Here is a 21927-nt window from a genome sequence, read left to right on the forward strand (position 1 = left end):
CAGCTGGGGCAAAGTCGTGTAATCACCCTTTGCTTTAGGTATAGTAGCTCTATATCTAACCATACAATGGACACCCGAGTTCCTATCAGTCACTCCTATGGCAGGCCTTGACAATCCTGAAGGCAGAGTGCGTGGGCTCGTGTGAACTAGGTTCTGGCCCGAGCCGAGCCCGGTTGCAGCTTGCGGAATCAAGACCCAATGGCTGTTCCATGATAACGCGTACCACATCGGTAACTTCGGTGTCGCGTTATCAAGGCATGTCGAGTAAGGTGTCATACGAATCGGGATGCTGCCCCCTCACCAATTCTGGCGACGAGGTTAGCATTCCGCCCTTCTAGAGGGACACGACATGTACGTAACTGTGAACCCCGGTTAAAGTTAACTAAAGCCTCAGCTCCACAAAATGGATGCTGCCACCACAGACACGAGTCTGACCTCCTGCTGCTGGGAGTCCTTCCAGCGAGGAGAGCTTGGACAAAGGGTTTCCTGTCGAGGGCGGTGTTCGCACCGTCCCAGACAGGGTTTGTGTATTCTGGGTAGGTAGGGCTTTTGCGAGAAGGTGACTGCGGAGTGGCACCCCGGTGCTCACTACGCATCTGCCGGTCAGAACCAGTTCCAGGGGCGCCAGCCCTGGCCTGGGGAAAGTCCGGCAGGGGAGAGGGGTGTAACTACCCCCCTTCCTGGTCCCACCCTTAGGGCAGGACCTAGTCATGTACCCACCCCTTTCTTTAGAATAAAGGCCGGAGCGGGGACCCTTCCAAATTAGATCATCTTTGAATCAAGAACTACTTTCTACGAAAGGACATTCGAGACTCTTCTCAAGATTTCTCCCTTGTGACTAAGGAGTAGTCACCCTGCATCAGCGGGCACCATCTAAGAACTCTGCGGTTTGCTGTAAGTCCTTCCTCAAGGAATCCGACGGCCCAGCTCGACGAGAACCGGCTTCCCTGGCACCTCTGACCTCTACCCACGGCATCAGCTCAGCTGTGATCTGTGGGTGCGACGAGACCTCGAGGGACCGGCCATCATCAAAACCTGCACGCTTTCTTAACCAGCACGACCATCGAAGTAATTCTCTGGTGAGTGCTCTGGGGTCCGAGAAGCCCCGACCCTGAGCCGCTCCAGCACCGAAGTGCAGTCTCCCAGCATCTCCACGATCTGCGTGGGGCCCTTCTGCTCGCTGCTCAGCACGTTGTCTGGTCACTAGCCGCTGGCTTGTGCCCTTCTGTGACGACATCCGACAATCAACACTGCTGGTCTGGTTGCTCCAGACTGGCCCTTGCTTCCATCTTTGCGAGAAGCACCCCGGACCCTCCTGGTCCACTCAAGACGCCATCTTAAGCCCACCACGTGGCCCTGAGATCTGCCAAGGCTTGTTGCCCCATCCTGGGCCCAGCGACGCCGACAGCATCATCCTTCGTGGGACAGCTCGCACCTCCACCGTGGTCGCCGACAACGCCTCCTGGTCCGGGAGACTGCAGAGCCTAGCGTCGCCCACTCACCTGGTCGAGGTGACGGCCAACCGGTGCCTTCCTGGTACCCTCTGACTACTGGCTAGTAGTACGAACTTGGTCCCCTCTGCTTTCAGGTATCATCCATCTCTGATCCAGGCTTGGATCTCTACGAACTATTCATCACTGGTCGCCGGCCAGCAACTCCTTTTCTTCCGGCTCCTGGCTCGTCAGCGAAGACCCCGACGCCTGTAAGACTTGTGCAGCCGCAGCCCTCGTGGCTAGGTAACTCGGCATTTCGGTGCCTGCATAGCCTCTTTACTCTAGGGTCCCGAGTCCCTCGCTTCCGACTTGCCTTATCGGGTCCGCCCGAGACCTTAAACTTTCCGTGTCCTCGGACACTTGTTTTTATTGTGCACTTGAAGTATTTTCCTAAGAGATTTGGTTTGTGCTTAGTACCCTGTCCTCATAAAGAGTACAGGTCTGTTGTGAATCTTAATAAATATCCTGTTTATTTTCATAACACTTGTGTGGTGTCCTTTCACTTGGTGTTCAAGGGGTACATGTGTGGTAAACAGCTGGCTTAACGCGCCCTCTCGAGTCTTTAGCCTTAGACTGCTCGTATCCACGCTACTAGGATAGCTGGTCTATAGGTTGACTTACAACCAATCACCATAAGGGACGTTTGGAACGATACATAGCGGTCGCTAGAATAGCGAACGCTGCATATCGGGCCAACTTCTCACAGTGGTGTTCCCAGAGTGATGTGGTGGTGTTCCCAGAGTGATGTGGTGGTGTTCCCAGAGTGATGTGGTGGTGTTCCCAGAGTGATGTGGTGGTGTTCCCAGAGTGATGTGGTGGTGTTCCTAGAGTGATGTGGTGGTGTTCCTAGAGTGATGTGGTGGTGTCCCCAGAGTGATGTGGTGGTGCCCCAGAGTGATGTGGTGGTGCCCCAGAGTGATGTGGTGGTGCCCCAGAGTGATGTAACGACCTCAAATCCCACGAGACCGGAAACTGAACTGTAGCCTCATAGAAGGTGATGAAAGGCGGGTGCTGGGAGGAAAGCATGGCCCCCCTCATACCCCGGCGGTGAGGCTTGTGCCCACCTGCACGCAGGCAGGTAACCGCCCGAGGTGTTGAGAGAGGGCTGAGGTGTGACTGTCTCACCTGTGCCTCGGCGGAAACATCTCTGCCAGCTGTGCCTAGATGTCGGCGGTGCCCAGCTCTCCCCGAACAGGCCACACTTGTAATGGCAAGAGTTACCAGTGTCAGGAGTGATAATGCGAGCCCCAGGGAGGGGGCCAGGACAGGCAGGCCTCTGTGGACCCTGGAGAGGGGGTGGGGGGCAATGAGAGAGCAGGAGGAGAGACATCCAGGAGAGACCACCAGGAGCACAGGTGGAGAAACCGAGGGGCAGGGAGAGAACAGAGGAGGGGAGAGGGTGTGCGGTGAGAGAAAGGGGAGAGCGGATAACTCGGGAGAAAGAGGATATACAGAGGTAAGGGACAGGGAGAAGAAGAGGACGGAAAACGGAGGAAAGGAAGGGGAGAAAGCAGTGAGACGGGAAAAAGTGAGGCAGGGAAGAGGAGGAGAAAAGGGGAATCGAGAAAGAAAGAAGAGATGGAAGAGAGAAGGGGAGAGAAGGAGGTGAAGTAAGGGGGAGAGGGTGAGACAAATGGAAGACAGACTGCAGCAAAAAAGACGGCAAAGAAGAGAGAGGTGCAGCTATGGAGTCCGTGGCATCCCGGGATGTATATAAGTTTGAGTATTTAATAAAAAGCGAGTGAGGAAAGGGGCGAGTGAAGCAAGGAAGAGAAGAACGTGAGAAGTGGGGAACAAAGGGACAGCGGAAAGAGAGGCAGAGGAAAGAGGAAAACCAGAAAGCAAGGGGGGGATATTTAGGGAAGACAGAAAGAGAGCGATTGGAGGGACAGCAGATTCAGAGGGTAGAGAGACACAACAAAGAACAAGTAAATAAAGGCTCACGAAAGCGAGGCCAGCAAGTTCGGGAGCACATTCCTTTGAAGTCTGATGGGGGGGAAGCTTCCTTTGAAGTCTGATGCAGAGGCTCAGACAAATGGTGGTGTGCGAGCGGCTTCCTTTCAAGTCTGATGCGGGGGCGGGGGAGCATATGGTGAGCGCGCGCCCGGCGCACATGCACTGGCCATAATCCGCATTCCAAAGCCCTCGTTAGGCTTTCCTGAAGCCCCTACATAATTCTCGCCGAAGCAATGCGCAAGCGCATTGGCTCAGCGAGACCTACAAAAAGCCCTTCCACTTCTAAAATAAGCAGACTTCCTGGCTGCAAATACGTGTTTCAATAAGCTTCAGACAAGATTAATGGAACTGCAACCCTCTGTGGAGGGACGGGGGCAGTACAATGAGTCTTCCCAGATTTGGTAATTTGCAGTGGTTTCTGCAGTGATTAGCCCAATATACTAAGATTCACTTGACCTTAGCATCGGTTTTTGGAGGGTTTGAAGGGTGGGAGTGGAAGGCCTATGAGGTTCAGCAGTATAAAGAAAGGTGCCCTTCATCCAAGAGGACCAGGACACCTCCAGTTAAGTGGCATTTAAACATAAAGGCAGGGACACTGTCAGCTAGACCACTTACCTTTCAAGAAGCTATTCAATGAGCACAGTAATTGATAGCATCCATGCCTGTGCCATCAGAAATGATGTCCCACCACCTTGATAAATGAAATGTATCCACAGTAGACCCAAAAATGGATTACAGTCGGCGAGTGAGCAGAGGCGTTATAGACTTCAGCAGGTCAGTTGGGGGGGTTGGGGGGGCTCTTACCTTATGCTTCTCTCTGGAAACAGAAAAACAAATTTGGCTTTACCAAGCCCAGGAGTTTGGGCATGTGTATGTCAGCGGCATCTCCGACTGATTTGGTGCATAAAATACTAGGACTGGAGAAATACATAGAAATTGCCGTCATAAAACATGTGCATTGGTAATGAATAGACCAGTTTATTAATGCATTATTATTATTTACGCCCTGTAGCGAGGCACGCTGGAATCACACTCCCTTTCAACAGTAACGACATGAGCAGATTAAAACGAGTACAGCACTGAAATCCATGTCAGCCTTCAATAATCTTACGACACTCAAACAGATGCCAACAAACATCATGTGAGCTGCTGCTCAGATTATGTTGACGTTTGCTGTGCTGTCCCTAGAGATTTAGGAACCATCTGTTTTGTTTTCCTTTGGCCTCACCTGATTAAGACCTGTCGCCTTTCTATTTTGATACATATCGTTATTGTCCATTCTACCAATTTGTTTTCAGAGGAGAAAATATGAAGACATTCGGAAAGTAACAACTTCCAATAAAACATTTTTTTTAAAGTACAGATTAAAATCATCAAAGTAAATTATATCAAATGGCGGAAAAGAATGTAAATAAAAGATTTGGGTGTTGGTAATGTACACCGAGTACATCGTTTATTAAAACAAATTGCTACTGTAGATTAGAAGTCATGATGGAAATCTAATTCAACATTCTTCGTTCAACTGTTTGCGGTTCACAAAAACCACGTATGAACATAGACAACAGACATAGCTTTTGAACAGTGCATTCAAAAGAGGAGACACTCAGCAGCCATGAACACACAGACACAGATCACACAAACATGACTATATATCCCCACAGAATTCTATGGACATATAAACAAGGAGTAATGGCACACCCACAGAATGAGTATACCAACAAAGTCCCACACATCATGTATGTAACCAGACAGCACATAAGCAGGTTCACATAGACAGCCTGGGTTTGAAACACACCCATGCTTCATTTCCCCTTAAGAACAACTAGCCCTTTTTTATGAGATAACTTGGGGAGGAGATAAAGTAACATGTCAATACCCATTCAATCCTTGGTCTCTTCTTGGGCGAAGGATTAAATAATATTTCAGCATCTATGCTTAATCAGAGATCAAAGTGTAAACAAGCATTTGCAATGCAATAGGTCTCACATTAGGAAAGTTTGAGCTATTGGTATTGTAAATGACAAACTTTTTATTTATGTGTTGGGTTGAAAATAGCGAAATTATTAGCTTTGTCATTTACAATGCCAATAATTGTAACTTTCGCAAGTGTGACACCTGTAGCATTTGTAATGCAATATGTGTTGTATTTACGTGACTTAGATGTATTGATATTACAAATAACAAAGGCTTAATTTTTTTAAATAATACTTAAATCAAAGTTATTGTAATTTATAATGACAATAGCCTAAACTTTTGTAAATAACGTTTGTGAAGATTATGTTCAGTGTATTTTATTGTGACGAAAATCCAAGAACAGAAGTGAAATATTAAAATCTTTTTGTGACATTTGTAATAAAGCTTGAAACATTGTGAGAACATATTTGAACCAGCTGTTGAATGGTTGCACAGATTGATGCTGTGGTGGTGCTGAGTGATGCTGTGGTGATGCAATAGATAGAGTGAGGGCGATAGATAGATAGAGTGAGGGCGATAGAGTGAGGGCGATAGAGTGAGGGCGATAGAGTGAGGGCGATAGAGTGAGGGCGATAGAGTGAGGGCGATAGAGTGAGGGCGATAGAGTGAGGGCGATAGATAGAGTGAGTGTAATTATGTGGCACTGAATGGTATTTGGAGTGAATGTTGCATTGAGTGCAGTGTAATTATGTGGCACTGAGTGGTATTTGGAGTGTATGTTGCATTGAGTGCAGTGTAATTATGTGGCACTGAGTGGCATTTGGAGTGTATGTTGCATTGAGTGCAGTGTAATTATGTGGCACTGAGTGGTATTTGGAGTGTACGTTGCATTGAGTGCAGTGTAATTATGTGGCACTGAATGGTATTTGGAGTGAATGTTGCATTGAGTGCAGTGTAATTATGTGGCACTGAGTGGTATTTGGAGTGTATGTTGCATTGAGTGCAGTGTAATTATGTGGCACTGAATGGCATTTGGAGTGTATGTTGCATTGAGTGCAGTGTAATTATGTGGCACTGAATGGTATTTGGAGTGAATGTTGCATTGAGTGCAGTGTAATTATGTGGCACTGAGTGGTATTTGGAGTGTATGTTGCATTGAGTGCAGTGTAATTATGTGGCACTGAGTGGCATTTGGAGTGAATGTTGCATTGAGTGCAGTGTAATTATGTGGCACTGAGTGGCATTTGGAGTGTATGTTGCGTTGAGCGCAGTGTAATTGCTCATTGACAATTGTGTGTACTTGAGGAGAGAGGGGAGAGAAGGGAGAGTGAGGAGAGAGGAGAGAGATGGGAGAGGGGAGGGGAGGGAAGAGAAGAGAGGAGAGGTGGGAGAGGGGGGAGTGGGGGGAGAGTGGGGAGAGTGATGAGAGAGGAGAGGAGAGTGGTGAGAAGGGAACTGAGGCACAGGTGGAAAGGTATTTGCCCAATGTCATAGAATTTCAGCAAATAAGTAAGCTGTGACTATTTCTCACTGATTATATGTTTACAACTCAGAGGCTAGGCATCATATATTTCCAAATAATCCTCACAAATAATTCATGCCAACACACAGCTTTCTCACTCATTGTAAGTGTGGATAATTTTTTTAATTGAAGGAATGGTGGCTTTATAAATGCCAGGAGGACCCATATTGCATGTAGCGCCATCAGCCAACTATGGCTTTATAGCCTATGGTACTTCGCATTCTGGAGCTTATCATTTTCTATTTAAAATGTGGAAAGAACGTCCAAGGATGCACAGTGCTGTAGGTTGAAAAGCTGGGACTAGCTGAAAGTGTCACATGACTCAAGGTAACTAGGAAGGTATAAGACTATACTTGTGCAACTATTTTATGTTGAGAGTCTAGTTCTCTAAAAATAACATTGATGGCCCAATGTCAAAAATTCTCCGAATAAATATGCATATTTCAGCACAAAATAATGACCTCATATTAGTAATTTACATAATTTCCTTAAAGCGTTCTTTCCATTTTGTAATTTGTTAATAAACGTTTCTTTATGATGTATGTGCATATAATGTATTTTAACAGAGATAGTAACGCATGGGATTTTTTAAATGTGGTTTGTTTACACACGAGGCTTGTGGCGTTTTTACATGCTCCTGAGAAAAGTATGACTTTTTGTGTCTTTTTTTCTCGCTTTCATAACCTATTTTTAGGAGATTATACAGCATATTCATTGAAAAAAATTAATGTTAATTTTCATCAGATAATCAGATAATCACTTATCGCTCGTGAAATATCCTGGTGGATAGCCCTGATACTTAAATAAACAGGCCTGACTGACTTAATAAAAAGCACAGGGAGGTAAGCTAAAACATGTAGGGGCGTCTCTACAATTGATTCTTTGGAGGAGAGTTGTGTGTTTAGAGAAACCTGAAAGCTTCTGTATGGCTTGAATTGATACTTTTCAGTAAAATGAGTGCTGCAGGGATCGGTCTATAACTCGTCATCGCACGTTTCAGCCGGAGGCTCCGTGAGAGCATTTAACTAAAATAAAACTAATTACGTTCATGGAAGCGGGGAAAAAGACACGGAGATGAAGACGGAAGAGAGAGCTGGCAAAAGAGAAATAAATAAATATATATAGGTAGAGCGAAAGAAATCGAGAGAGAAAAGCAAATGAAGACGGAAAAGAGAGAGGGATGGAGAGAGAGAGCGGGAGAGAGACGATGGCAGGACAAGAAAGCGGGAGAGCGCGGTAGACAGAATGAGGTGAATACGTCAAGAAGGAAGACATAAGAGTCGAGGTGAGAAACAGAACAGCAACAAGCTCTCGGCTTTGCTGTTGGGGGCGGGGAGCGCAGAGGAGCGGCAGCCTTTGAAGTCTGATGCCTAGGCACAGACAAATGGTGGTGCACGAGGTGCACGCGGTAGGGTGGCTGGAGGGGGGTCGGGGGAGCGGCAGCCTTTGATGTCTAATGCAGAGGCACAGACAAATGGTGATGTGTTATGTGGCTGGCGTGCACGCGCCTATCTCACATAAACTGCATGGGATACGCAGACGTTTTGGTAGACTTTTCTTTTCCACTTACTATAATTCTCGCAAGTGCATTGGCAGGCGAGACCTAAAAACAAAGATAGCAGAACTGTACACAAACAAAGTTAGAAAATTTGTGTGCCAAATCTGGGTACGGCCTTAGGCTTACTGCGTAGTGGGTGGCAGGATATATTTTTATTGGAAGTGTACTCCCAGAACTAGACTGCACAATATGGAACAGGAGAGGGAGGCTCAGCCGTAATATTGGAACTTCTGTTCACGAAAAGGATGGAAAATCATAGCCTAGAAAAGCAATAGATTATGCACAACTGTACTGCGACAGCAAAGTAAAGCCTGATGCCATGTACAGTCTCTCGGTCATGAAAAACCAAGACAAGGAAGACATTTGTGAATAGCGTTCTTTAAAATAATTGAATTCAAAAAGTTGGTTTACAAAGATGCATTAGAACAGTAGTATTGAAAAAGCAAAGGTAATACTGAGACCATGTGGGGCGCGCGTGTCATGAAGAAGCAGCTTTGTCTACTACAGAAATTAACATAACTACAAAAGAGAGGAGCATACAGATGCTTAAATGAGTCTGGTGAGATATTTAATTTCTACTTAATATTTAACCACACCAACAAGGTGATAACATTTTAGGTAGTAGAATTTTAGCAGACTGTCAACATTCATGCAATCCCTAGCCACTTCTTGGAGAAATCTCTTTCAATGGGTAACGGAAGAATTTACTCTTATGTCCATTAAATTGTTCCCTATTGAAAGGCCACAAAAAGGGCCCAAGGGCAATTCAGCCCATTGGGAAATGTGGCTGGGAGCACATGTTGCACCCCTTCGTATCAGCACTGTCGTCTGTGCACGGCGTGCCATGCCTGACATGATGCATGGCAACAGCTCCCGATGTACAAGTGGTGCTGTACTGTGGCAGCATGCGCTTCAGGATCTTTCTATGAGCCAAAGCATGCCACCGCAACACAGCCAGCCCCGAGCCAACATTGTAATATGGAGGGTCGAGATGTCCTTGGCTTGGCGTCGTTCTCCCGACCGCCTGCGGGCTGTCAGACCGCCGGCCCAACTCTAAATCGAGCGCTCAGTTAGAAAAGAGCCCCCAGCCAACATTGTAATATGGAGGGTCGAGATGTCCTTGGCTTGGCGTCGTTCTCCCGACCGCCGCTGCAGGCTGTCGTCCGCCCGCACAACTCTTAATCAGGCCTTCAGTTCGAAAAGGTTTGGCATGCCATGTTTTATGTAGATCTGTTCATAGGTAAAAAATTTAGAAGAGGAGTAAAAACCAAGGGTTTTTTCACCAATTTAAGCTCCCATGGTTAATTTTGCTTCCATCTAAGGCCCAGAAAGCCAAACAAAGTTACATCCAACGTGCCATGAAAATAGAGCTTTTGTGCTAAAGGACACTCTTTGGTTTGGTGGAAAACCATTAAGTACTTTTTGAGATATTAGCATTTTAGAAGTTACCAATAGGACTTTAAAGAGTTAACACTTATCTCTGCCATTTTAACTCACGAGTCATGACATACAAATTTAGGGGCAGATTTACACGGTCTGGCGCATCTCTGCAAATCAGCAGGGATGCGCCAGAACACTTGCGACAGGCAAAACCACCCGTGTGCCACCACTGATGCGCCGAATTTACAATGCGGCGCGCGGTGGCGCACGGATGGGCAGATGCGTGTCACATCCCCCGGCGGAAGTGCTCCATCAAAGCCCAGGGGTGCCCCATGCCCAACATGCTGCATCACTCCTCACGCCTGCTTCAAGCAGGCCCAGGTTTTTGACGCAGTATGACCGTAAAAGTGACTCAGTGAAATCCTGTAGATTTAACTGCGTCACTTTTACGAGGCGTAACTGCGAGGGAACGCCCACCCTGCGCTTGGACGCCCACATGAAACCGGACGCAGATTTCATATTGCGCAGGGGTTTACAACGTGACACATCTCCCTAGATGCATCACGTTGTAAACATGGCGCAACATGGCGCAAGATTTACGCCGCTGCTGCGTCACAGAAGTGATGCAACGGCGGTGTAAGTGTGTCGCAAGGGGCTTGTAAATCTGCCCCTTAGTCAATAAGTGTGTTTTTTTATTATTTTTTAAAAAAGTGAGTGGCTGGATAAGGGCATATATTATTTTCCTCACCCATCTTGGAACTTAGTTTCACAATGGGGAAAAAATCTGTCAGTCATGGGGTGGCAGAGGGCGAGTCAAACACCAAGGCAATGGTCAGGTGGTCCCAAACTTGTAGGAAATACAAAAAACTCCATAGATTAAGAGCACTAAAGAGTGACACGTGAGCAGCCATTTTAAGTGCTAGATTCGATTTTTAAAAAATTAAAACACAAGTAAAACCAAACACTAGAACGTCTGAATACTGTTGCTTTAAGGGCGGGAGTTAAGACACCCAAACACCACTGCGCAGCACCCACTGCAGATTGAGTGCAGAGCCTGGCCACTGGCCATGTCTGACTTTCAAATCACCACTGCACATGGTGGATATACGTACACAGAAGGGGTTCAGCTCAAGGTCTTGCCACAGGCCAACCCTGCATACAACCCCCGATGTGCACAGCCCAAAACAGCGCATAGTAGGGGCTGTCCATTGAAATTTGTCAATCATGGTTAGCAAACCACTCCAAAGATTGCACAACCTGCCATGCTCAAAACACCAATTTGCCAACAGTACTGAAACATCGACATGAGAATCAGGAGAACAGAGAGGGTTTACAAATATCTTTGGTTTTGCACGTTTGAGCCCGAACCATAAATCCCTTTTTAACTACATTAATTTAGTGCCATATTCATCTATCACTGCCATTTACATTACAGATCATCTTTATCAGATGTGTTAGTCCACGTGGGTCACAGCAAGCTAACAGATGAAAACTCCAAGAGTGGACTGATTTTTTTAAAAGAAAAAAAAACAGGCATATTATTAGCGTAACTGGTAACACCTAGCAATACTAGGTGTGCACTGCAGTTTCTGTGCATTGGGTATACCATGTTGTAATTCCAAATCTAAAGATACTCTTAGGCCTTTCTTTTGAGAGGTAACACCGTATGTGGTAAATACGGATTCGCCAGAGAGTAACATTTAAGGAGTGAAGCGCTACCCCATCCACAATTCTGCACCTAGCAGTAGCTCTGTGTGCTTTTCCCAATTCTTAAGTGCAAAACTGGATTTTTGTGGTTTTCTAAATTATACCAGGTTTTAGCTGGTAAACTCTTTGAAGGGAATTCATTCCACACATATGTTAATCTTGAATCTGGTGAAAACAGGATTCCCACAGAAAGTGAAATGAGGACTGCAGTCTTTACTATGTGGACAAGTTATCTTAACTTGAATAGTGCATCTGCTTTCAATGGACTATAACATGAATTGATGTTTATAAAACGTTTCCATTATTTCACTTTACTGGGCTATCGCAAGTTTTAATTTACCTGCATTTCTTTACGTCAGCAACATTGGGTTGCATGTCATTCTTTTTCATAATACACAGGTGAAGCAGAGCTTGGGTATGTTATGTTAATGACATTTAAATAGTGCACATTCTGCCGTGGTATAGTGTCGAAATCATGTTAAGTGCCTAGATGTCATCCATACCATTCCAATGTTTGCACTGCAGATAGAAGTCTGTAGATTCCTGTAGTTGTGTGTGTAATTGGAGTGTTATGTATGAACAATAGTTTATCATGTGACTGACTTAGTATGAAGTTCATTGTTAAATTAACCTGAAAAAGTAAGATCTGTAATCTCACTGGCAATTTAAAGGAGTGTGAAAATCATTGGGCAGTGTTAGTAGGATATTGCTGTCCAATAAATGAACCCAGCGGCTTTTCCCTATTGACTATGAGACTGAAGTCAATAAACTACACTTTGCCTGGTGACTGGAGAAAGTATGTGCATGTAATTCTTCATGACATGACAAAACTGGCATTCTTGGAAGAGCATTATAAAACACAAACAAGCTATTCACAACACCAGCAAGCAGGAAACCATGGGAAGTTCCCACTCTTTTGGCGGAAAACAGTTTTTTTTAATATGCACGGCAACCACAATACTACTGGAGCTCTAAATTTGCCGAACTTAAATATGTGTTTCTAGCCGAAATCTTAAGTATACGAATAGCAGGTAGCCATCCACACATACGGAGTTAGAAAAATGACAAAGCCTTTTGCTATTTTTGGCAACGTTTCTAAGCCCAGATTAGAAGTGCTATCCACGCTGAGCTAAAAAAAAAAACATGGCAAAGGCAATTTACAATTCCAGGCACAGTATTACAGCTATCTCAGCTATGTTGGATGCATGTGGAGTGCTCGTTAGCAGTTTAAAGCTATTTTTCAACTCACTTTTGAGCAAGACAAAAAAATTCATGAAAATAAATATGCTAAATGGATTTTACAAAATTACGAAAAATTGACAATGGGTCACCACTGAGGAAACACTGGTGTGTAAGCAGGCTCCCTTGCATCACCCCACACAAGCACGTATAAAGAGCAGGGCAGAAAGGTTTGCAGGTGGGAGTCTCATGGTATTTGCTCTCTCTTTCGCATACCCACTCCAGTCCCCATCCCTCTTCATTCCAGTATATGAAATTGCAGTGGGTCTGGTGTCCTTTCACTCCCTCTGTAGGTGGGTTGTGAAAGTCCAAGCAATACATTAAGATGCTTTTAAATTCTGTATTTATCTTGACACACTTCAAAGACTGTCAAGTGTCAGGCTAGGTCTTCAGACATTTTTGCTTTTTAACATGGAGATTGGTGCTCACAAGCTCCTCTCACTTTAAAGTCACAGAAAAAAAGGTAAGTGAATTATGTTACAATCTTGTTGGGGTACCCAAAGTTTGAAAGGAAAGGTTGCAGGATGTCCTTTTTTTATAACATACAACAAAATGTAAATACCTGCAAATTAATTTTACATATTCAGCAGTCAGGAAAACAAAAATGAAGTACATTTGTTTTGTAAATCTGACGTGATGGGAGTAAACATTTTAATAGGATCAAAGCAAATCAATACACTTAACTTGCTGATGCACAAATGATAAGTATTCGCTTAAACCAGATTTCCAGCGATCCTGAAGATGATCGTGCTCCCCAGATTTCTTTTTCAATATACCCATAACGTTGCCACAACACTTTTTCAAAATGGTTAGGGCCCAGATGATCACACTTCTGTAGAAATGGGGACAGTAATATCCAACATTGACCTCAAGGCTGAGGAGAAATTACTGTCGGCCTCATTTGGAGATGAAGTGTACGCAATCTCTATTAAATATAAAGCCTTCTTAGAAGTCTCTTAAGGTGGGCGATCGTAAACTGCATGAGGAAGTGCTCCGAACATCCCAGGGGCTCAAGTGCCAACTCCTACACGAGCAGTCGGTTCATGAATAGAAGATCAAGGGTATATCATGCCACATGGGTAGGGCCCTTAACCACTTGCTTAAGGTCTACGATTTCACACTATTATTGATAGTGCCCCATATGTTTATTGCATACTGAACCAGAGAGCGAGTGTTAAAATACATACATTGAATCTCTAGAGGTGGCAACTCACCACTGCGCCCACCTCCCCCCCCCACAGTGATCATTCTGCAAGATTTATTGGAGACTCTTTCTGAATCTTCTTAAAGTAGCATGAATCATTCGTTCCTGACTGCAAGACCATCTTCAATGGCTGCATGCAAATGGTCCTTCAAAAAAACCCCAGACTGCCTAAGCAACTGAAGCTGGCACACTTTTGTTTTGATCATAGGGCATGCAGTTGAGGGGCTGACTAGCTAATTTGGCAAGCTCTACCTGTAATAAAAAGGACATGAGGTCCTGGCATCGTCCAGGGACGGACTGGCGCAGACAGGTTTGCCTACAGTGCACCAGTGGCGCATCTGTACTGCTGCCTTATTTATGATGCAGACATCCTCCTTCAGGGCCCTCCTCCTACCAACCTAAAGAACTCTGCCCAGAGAAAAGTATCTGCCAGCGGTGGGATAGAGGTAGGGCGTAGTGCAGTTAGTCCAAATCTTTTTAGAATATGCTTTTATCACAAAAAAATCAAAACAAACAGCAAAAGGTAAAAATGTCCCTCACGTGCCCCATCCGTATAACAAGCATTTGCAATGCAATAGGTCTCTCATTTGGGAGAGTTAATGCTATTAGCATTGTAAATGACAATGCATTTTACTTATGTTTTAAAAAGCAACACATAAATAAAAGGCATAGTCATTTACAGTGTCAATAGCTCAAACTCTCGCAAGCGCGAGACCTATTGCATTGCAAATGCTTGTTACAAATTGGTTATCAAAGAAAGAAGGGCGACTTCAAGGGATTTTGTTTATCACATGTTTCTAGAAGATATTGTCTCAAAATTCTTGGGTACACCCTAATCAGTGGTGAACAACAGATTTAATCAGAACAATCAATGCATTTAATTGCGAAAGAATTAAACAAATTGTGAATAATAATTACACAAGTGATACACGGGGCGAAAATATACTTTAAAAAAAATCATATATTTAATATATGTTCAAACCTTTTGGTCAGGGAAAAGATAAAAAGCAACAAAACATAGCTAGAAAGGTGACGTTAGTTAGCCTATACAACAACTATGTTGACATCTTTCCAAAAATCCTATACAATCAATGTCTAAAGGAAAGAGATGTTGATATTGACGTTTCGGTCTATGGTGGTGATGAGGCCGTCAGACCATCATCAGAACGGACAGTTGACAAAAGATACCAAATTGTATTATTCTCAAGTCTTTCGACTTCAGTCAAATAGGCATATAACTTCCAAATTTGAACGAAAACTGTTGTCTCGGATTGTGAAAATCTAAGAGACAATTCCAACACGCTATGTAGTCGGGAATTCGATATTAAATGTCAATTTTATTATCTTCGTCTGGCAACAACGTATTAGTTAGTGTAGCCGATTTGGAAACATCAATGCTTCACCGCAGCAGAGTTGGGGCAGGTTTTAAGTTGGAAAGAAAAGCACTATAGGTGTTTTGCAAGGTATGAAAGACTTCATGGATTTGAGCTTGCTACAGGCAATGCTTGCTTTAATATCAGTGAAAGTGTTCAGAAGGTGGCGCGTCATGAGCACACTGGTGTTTGTCCCAAGAGTTATTCAAACAAAGGGCGCTTTGGAGAAATGTACAAATGGGCCATTCTCAAAATGCATTTTAGGAATTACCCGATACATATTAAATTGAACAAGCACTGGAAATGCAATAGGTCTCGCATTAGAAAAGTTGGAGCTATTGGTCTTGTAAATGACAATATATTTTATTTATGTGTTGGTTTTTAAAATAGCTAAATTGATAGCTTTGTCATTTACAATGCCAATAGTTATAACTTTGGCGAATGTGACACCTATAGCATTTGTAATGCAACATGTATTGTATTTACGTGACTTAGATGGCAGCTCTGGTCGTTATGCCACATCTCTAGGGAGATGTACGAAGTACTGAGGAAGACAAGATAAACTGCACTTCAATAATGATGTCGAAATTAAGTTAGTACCTCTTTGATCGTTTTACTGCAAAATTGTGAAAATTATGAGACTCTAGTTCAGAACAGGTCGAATTTAGCTGTAGGACAAGGCAATCCAAGAAGTGCCAGTTGTTGTGGTGGCGAGTGATGCTGTGGCGTTCAGTGATGCTGTGGTAGCGCATAGTGATGTTTTTGGTGTGTGTGTGTGGGGGTTTGGGGGTGGGGGTGGAGTGGGTGAGTGGGGTTGTGTGTGTGGGGGGTAGTGTGTGTGTGTGTGTGTGGGGTTGTGTGTGTGTGTGTGTGTGGGATTATGTGTGTGGGCAAAATGTATTCCTGATGGTTTAATTATATGGGCAGCAACCGACTAGCATGTGGGTAGAAGCATCGTGCAGGGAGAGAGAGGGGAGGTGGTGGCGGCTGGGGAGGGGGAGGAGAAATGCGAGTAAGGCTGTGTGCGGGGTGAGAGAGGGGAGGTGCTGGCGGCTGGGGAGGGGGAACAGATGGCGATGGCAGGAGATTACACAGATGGCGGCCTATAGCTTAGCCCTGGCCTGCACAGTATTACTCTCCCGCACAGCTTCCAGACCTTGTCCTCAACTGAGTGGCAGCTTCTATACACATTTATCGCCTCTGCATTATCGCTAATCAGTCGCTAGGTCTTCATGCCCCGATCTTATCACTTCCCAGATAAGAGAAATAACGACCAAATAAAATAAATAATTTCTGACCAAATAGTCTAATAGACGCCATGTTTCAAGTCTAGGCCTTAAAAGGTGCACTCGTGTACGGTAAAGCCATGAAACCGTGTAGGCTCAACAGATGCGAACCAAAACGAATCATAAAACTCTGGGTAAACCGTGTCCAAAATTACAGTTTTGTCACGCAATCCATTTAAACCCAGCCGCCGACAGGGCAAGGGAGGTCTCGGGCAAATAGAGCGGTATGCACACACAAGTTCCTCCGCGCCACCAGCAGGGGTCAGTAGCGCGCATGCCCAACAATGGTGCTCTCCAGTTACAGCGGCACGTGCACAGCTCCCTCCAAACTAGACAAAAACCCAGAACGTTATTTCTCTTATCTGTGAAGTGATAAGATCGGGGCATGAAGACCTAGCGACTGATTAGCAATAATGCAGAGGCGGCCAATGTTTTTGAACCTTTTTTAGGGATTACGAAACGCCACTGTTGACACGCTTTGTTTCCTATTATTTTCTCTGTTGACTTGCATAGAAGTGGAGGCAGCCCCTGAGATGCTGTTTTCCCGAAAGCTGACACGGCGGGCAGGGGAGGGGGCGGAGCGGGGAGAGGTGCGACACGGCAGGCAGGGGAGGAGAGTAGGAGGAGGAGGGGGGAGGAGAGTAGGGGAGGCACGGCCTAGCGGCCGTGCAATCAAGAAGTGAGGGGGCGGAGCTGGGGGAGGCTGTGAGAGAGAGAGTAGGCAAGGCAGGCGGCTGGGGGCATGTGCACGCGCTTTTAAGCTCAATGCGCATGCGCATTGAGCTTAAATTTCTCGTGCACTGCAAGGAATCGCCACGATTCCTTGCAAGTTGGTTAAAGAGTGGATAAGCCCCCATAGTCTCGCAAGCTAGATGCGCATGCGCATCGACAGGCGAGACCTAACAGTTGTGAAGCAAGAGTTTGTGGGCTGTAGTGGAAACAAGTAACATGGGCTGATAGGTCAGCACACCCGCACCAGTTGGGGAATAAGAGCTATTTGGGGCCAATGAGACTCTCTCACCGGGGAAACCAGTGCTGTGCAGTCGATAGATGTGCCCCTAAAAAACAGCTTGCGGTTTTTCGGCAGGCATATAATTTAAAATTACAATTGACGCCCCACGTTCTATAGTATTGGAGGCAAAGCAAATCCATGAAGCCAACAGGGAAGTGAGAATGTAAGTATTTTTGAGCACTTGAGACAAAATGAAAGGGTGGGAGAATTGGATTTCAGCCTGCCGATAACTAGCTAGGTGCCACTGCACCTGCTGAACTATTGATCGCTAGCCCCGGGCCCCCTGGAATGCTCACAAGATGATGGGGTGTAGACATTCTAAACCCCATTTCCCCTTTAACACTGTCTCCCCCGAGCACTGCTGCAAAGTGACACTCGCTTGTCAGCGTTGAGAAACAATTGTCATCCCGGAAAGCAGTTTACACTCAATTTTAGTAAAACTATTGTCCTTCCTACCCCCACGGTACTCCTCCTGCAAGTGTTCCAGGTACAGCAAACCGCAGTTCACACAAACTGCACAAAAACGTTCTTGCCACCCAAGGACACATGTTGATGACTCTCGGTAGGTTAACAACAGTTTACTCTGTGTGAACAGGTCGCTGCGCGGGAGTCCACCAGCCAAGCTCACCGTCTGTGCACTCTGAAAGCACCCCAAGCCCTGCACCTCTGCCGATGGGATTGCACTGAACCACCACATCCTATAGGTGCAGCATTGTAGAAAAGAATTAAATAAACGGAGCGCGGTGTCGCCTAAAACGGGCGCCGCGCTCTGAAATAAAGTAAAAATAAATAAACAGAGCGAGATGCTACTTTATTGGCGTACGTAAACAAGCTGTCGACACAGTTGGAAGGCCCAGGCAGCACCTAAGGGAGATGGCGACAGGCGGACACGGCGCCGTCTGAGGTCCGTAAACAAGCTGTCGCCACTGTGAAAAGTAAACGATCCAGTCCGGATGGGCCATCCCAAAAGGAGACTTGGCGGTATCAAAGAAGCCTCCTTTTCAATCGGAAGCCAGTGTTTAGCATGGACGATGAAGCCAGCCAATCAAAACGATAGGCGGGGTTTAAATTCCATTTCTGGAAATATCCGGATTACAAGAAGCCTCGCAGAGCGAGCAGCACATGCACGCTGCAACGCATGTCTCCAAGACCTAAAAATCAGCCCAGCCACTTTCATATGCGATAGTGAAGAAAGAGGAGCGATAAAATAAAATGTCTCAGAACACACAATATCGGTAAACACAGAAGCAGTGATTAAACTAGGTTTTATGGTTTCAGTTAGTACAAATTCAATAAATAGGTATCTACTCTCCTTTCTACCTCAAATGTTGTTGCTTTATTTTTACCTCCTTGTGCATGAGGGCGGAGCAAGAGTGGCAGACAGCTGCCAAATGAAAGTTCAGCTCGTTAAAGCCTCAGGCAGAGCCACAGCCAAGCTTTCAGCTCACACCCACCTCTATGACTGGCATAGCAGTTTGCAGTAATACCACATCTCCTACTGATGGACCCGCCTCTTGAAATAGTAAGTAGGCTCCCAGTTTTATGTTTGTTTATTTATTTTTCAACATTTCCGCCAGTATGTATCCAGATTCCTTTTTTGTCATCTTATTTGCTACTTAATCGATGTTTTTATGTATTTTGAGAACAAAGAACAGAAGAGGTGGTAACTCGTATATTTCCACACTTATTTAACGTATAAATGTGTATTCAAACGTTGCTGCCTGTCAAGTTTTAGGACATTACAGAGCCAAAATATAATAAAATATAAACCCACATGAAAAAATTACTATAATACCACACATACATGAGGAGATATTAAGTAATTTAAGCAAATATCTTCCAGTTTACTAACTCCCCCTGCTGCCATATGTACAGCTATTGGCCTGAAATTCATTAATCTCAGCACTGACAGTCACTCAAAAGAAGTCAAATTATCTGTATTTCTCCCCTTGAAAAAGGAAATGCAGGCAGCAAAAAAACAGCATCGCTCCATATATACAAACTCCTGCAACATGCCATCTCTGCCCTGAGTCATACATGTAAAACCCAAGGCCAATAAAAGCCAAGCATACAGCATTCTGCCCATGCACAGCCAGAGGTCAAATTCCCAGCCTCCTACTACAAGTCCACGCGCCACGCCTCCTGCCACTTGGCCAATCGGAGAGCCATCTCAGCCAAAAAGGCTCACACACACGGTCTTCCTGCTCGGCATCCCAGATGTTCAGCACACCGAGCCAAGAAATCCAAAAGGTGGAGCCTTCTGTCCTAAAGCAAGATATAAATACTCACCTCCGAGCAAGATTACTAAATGCACATCCAGCCAACCCAAAAAAAGCAAACGTACAGCTGTAGCTAGAACCCTCAAATCAGTAGATTGTTTTCAGCTACGCCCTAGTCCCCAAGAAAACGTACGTTGGGCGAAGACAATCTTGGGGGCTATTCAACTACACACATAGCCCCATATCCTGTGCAGCAGGAACCTTAGACTTATGTGAGAAGCTTCATGGCCGGGGGCCGACCTTTCTACGGGGAAGCACCGGAGGAGCTCCCGGCATTACTCAGGGTCGCATGTATACTCACCTGGAGGCTGCGGACAACAGCCGCAGTGCGCACCTGTGAAGGGGGCACCGGACGCTACTCGCTTCCCATCTCACTCCATCCCAAAGCACAACTCAGAGCGACAGGCAGCGACGCACAGCCACGCCCACGCGAGCTCGCATTGGCGGCCTTTTAACATTGCGATACCTGATTGGTTCACCTTCACTGCCAGCTACGAGGCGGCCTGTCAGACTGCGTGAGGCTTGTTTTCATTTTCTTTACTGCGCGTGACCTGGGCTTCAGGCGAGCCCGTGACTCCTCGCGCGCCAGAGGATGGGGTGGGACCGTCACTGAGGAGGAGGGTGGCGTCGATTATGTCCTGCGGCAAGTGAAAGTGTGTATGGCGTGCAGTGCTCTGGGCTCCCCCTCCCGAGGCACACTGTTCGCTTCATAGTGGAGTGCTGCGAGACAGGCGCGCAATTCCCGTTGGGCTCAAAGGGCTTCGGCCTGCCCCCGAAATTTTCTAGTAGCCTCCCTCCGAACTTTGGCTCTAGTTGAGCTTCTGCTGTGAGAGCAATATATTTTTTTCCACGGTGTTTGCAGGCAGTGGCTTAGCTAGGGTGCCTTGGGGCCCAGTGTAATTAAGGAACAGTCAGAGTGAAAATGATCTCCCCAAAGTTAAGCAAAACCGTTACAGTATGTATGAGCGCTATGGGGTATTTCTACTGCATCACTAACAGCTACAAATGTGGTTCACGCACGCAGGTTGGTACCTCAACGGTTAGAGCGGCCGACTTTAAAGCTGGGGAATCAGGTTCGAGTCTGGCGCAAGGCTCGGATACTTTGTGTTTCTGGACAAATCACCTAATCTCCCCAAGCCTTAAAATGAATTTGTTCATCTGTAATGCAACTGGTGCTCATGTAAAGTGCTACCTTTGGGTCACGTTTGTGTTATATAAAACTGCAAAAAAACACAAGCATTTGCAATGCAATCGGTCTCTCCTTTGGGACTTTATATGTGTTTACAGGGCACAAGTTCTAAACAAGCATTTACAATGCAATGGTTTTGCCTTTTGAAAAGTTTGAGCTATTGGCATTGTAAATGACAAAATTTGTATTTATGTGTTGGTTTTGAAAACAGATAAATAAATGGCATTGTCATTTACAATGCCAATAATTTAATCTCTACACTATTGTGCAACCACCCAACACATGCACTAAACAGCAAAATACGTATACACAGCCCAGGGGGAACACTGTAGGGCACAGCTTTCCAAACTGTGTGGCGCGACACATTACTGTGTCGCGCCACAGCCGTAGGTGTGTCGGCAAGGAGATGACTTCTGCCGGGAATCGGCAGAGTCGAGCTGCAGGGGATCTTAGAAGGGGCGAAGCAACAACAAAGCCTCATTCACATGCACGAGGTCTTTAACGACCTGTGAAGTGCTCGGGTGCGGCAGTGAGCAGTCCCGGGCTGCCACACGCGACGGGGGAAGTCAAGTCAAGTCAGAGAATTTGTATAGCGCACTACATACCCAGAGGGTCTCAAGGCGCTTGAGGGGGGGTGGGGAATTACTTGTCGAATATCCACGTTTTAAGTTGCTTTCTGAATGCTAGGTGGTTCTGGGTAAGGCGAAGGTAAGTGGGAAGTGAGTTCCAGGTTTTAGCTGCCAGGTAGGAGAAGGATCTACCTCCCATGGTGGTTTTGTTGATGCGAGGTACAGTGGCAAGGGCTTGGTTGGATG

The 21927-nt window shown here is 45.6% G+C and overlaps 1 protein-coding gene across 2 annotated transcripts in view; it reads right to left on the reverse strand.

The window, feature by feature from the left end:
- The window catches only part of RNF13 (ring finger protein 13), a 424496-nt gene extending 404034 nt beyond the window's left edge, over positions 1–20462 (reverse strand). Inside the window, exon 1 of one of the 2 annotated variants that reach the window (XM_086944085.1) lies at positions 20390–20462. The gene's annotated coding sequence lies outside the window, so the exon portion shown is untranslated. Of the gene's footprint in view, positions 1–20224; positions 20351–20389 lie in introns of those variants that run through there. The other variant, XM_086944084.1, reaches the window with a different exon arrangement.
- Between the last annotated feature and the right edge of the window lie 1465 nt (positions 20463–21927).

The sequence above is a fragment of the Lissotriton vulgaris genome, chromosome 11 (assembly GCF_964263255.1).
Source record: "Lissotriton vulgaris chromosome 11, aLisVul1.2, whole genome shotgun sequence".
Classification (NCBI taxonomy): Eukaryota; Metazoa; Chordata; class Amphibia; order Caudata; family Salamandridae; genus Lissotriton; species Lissotriton vulgaris.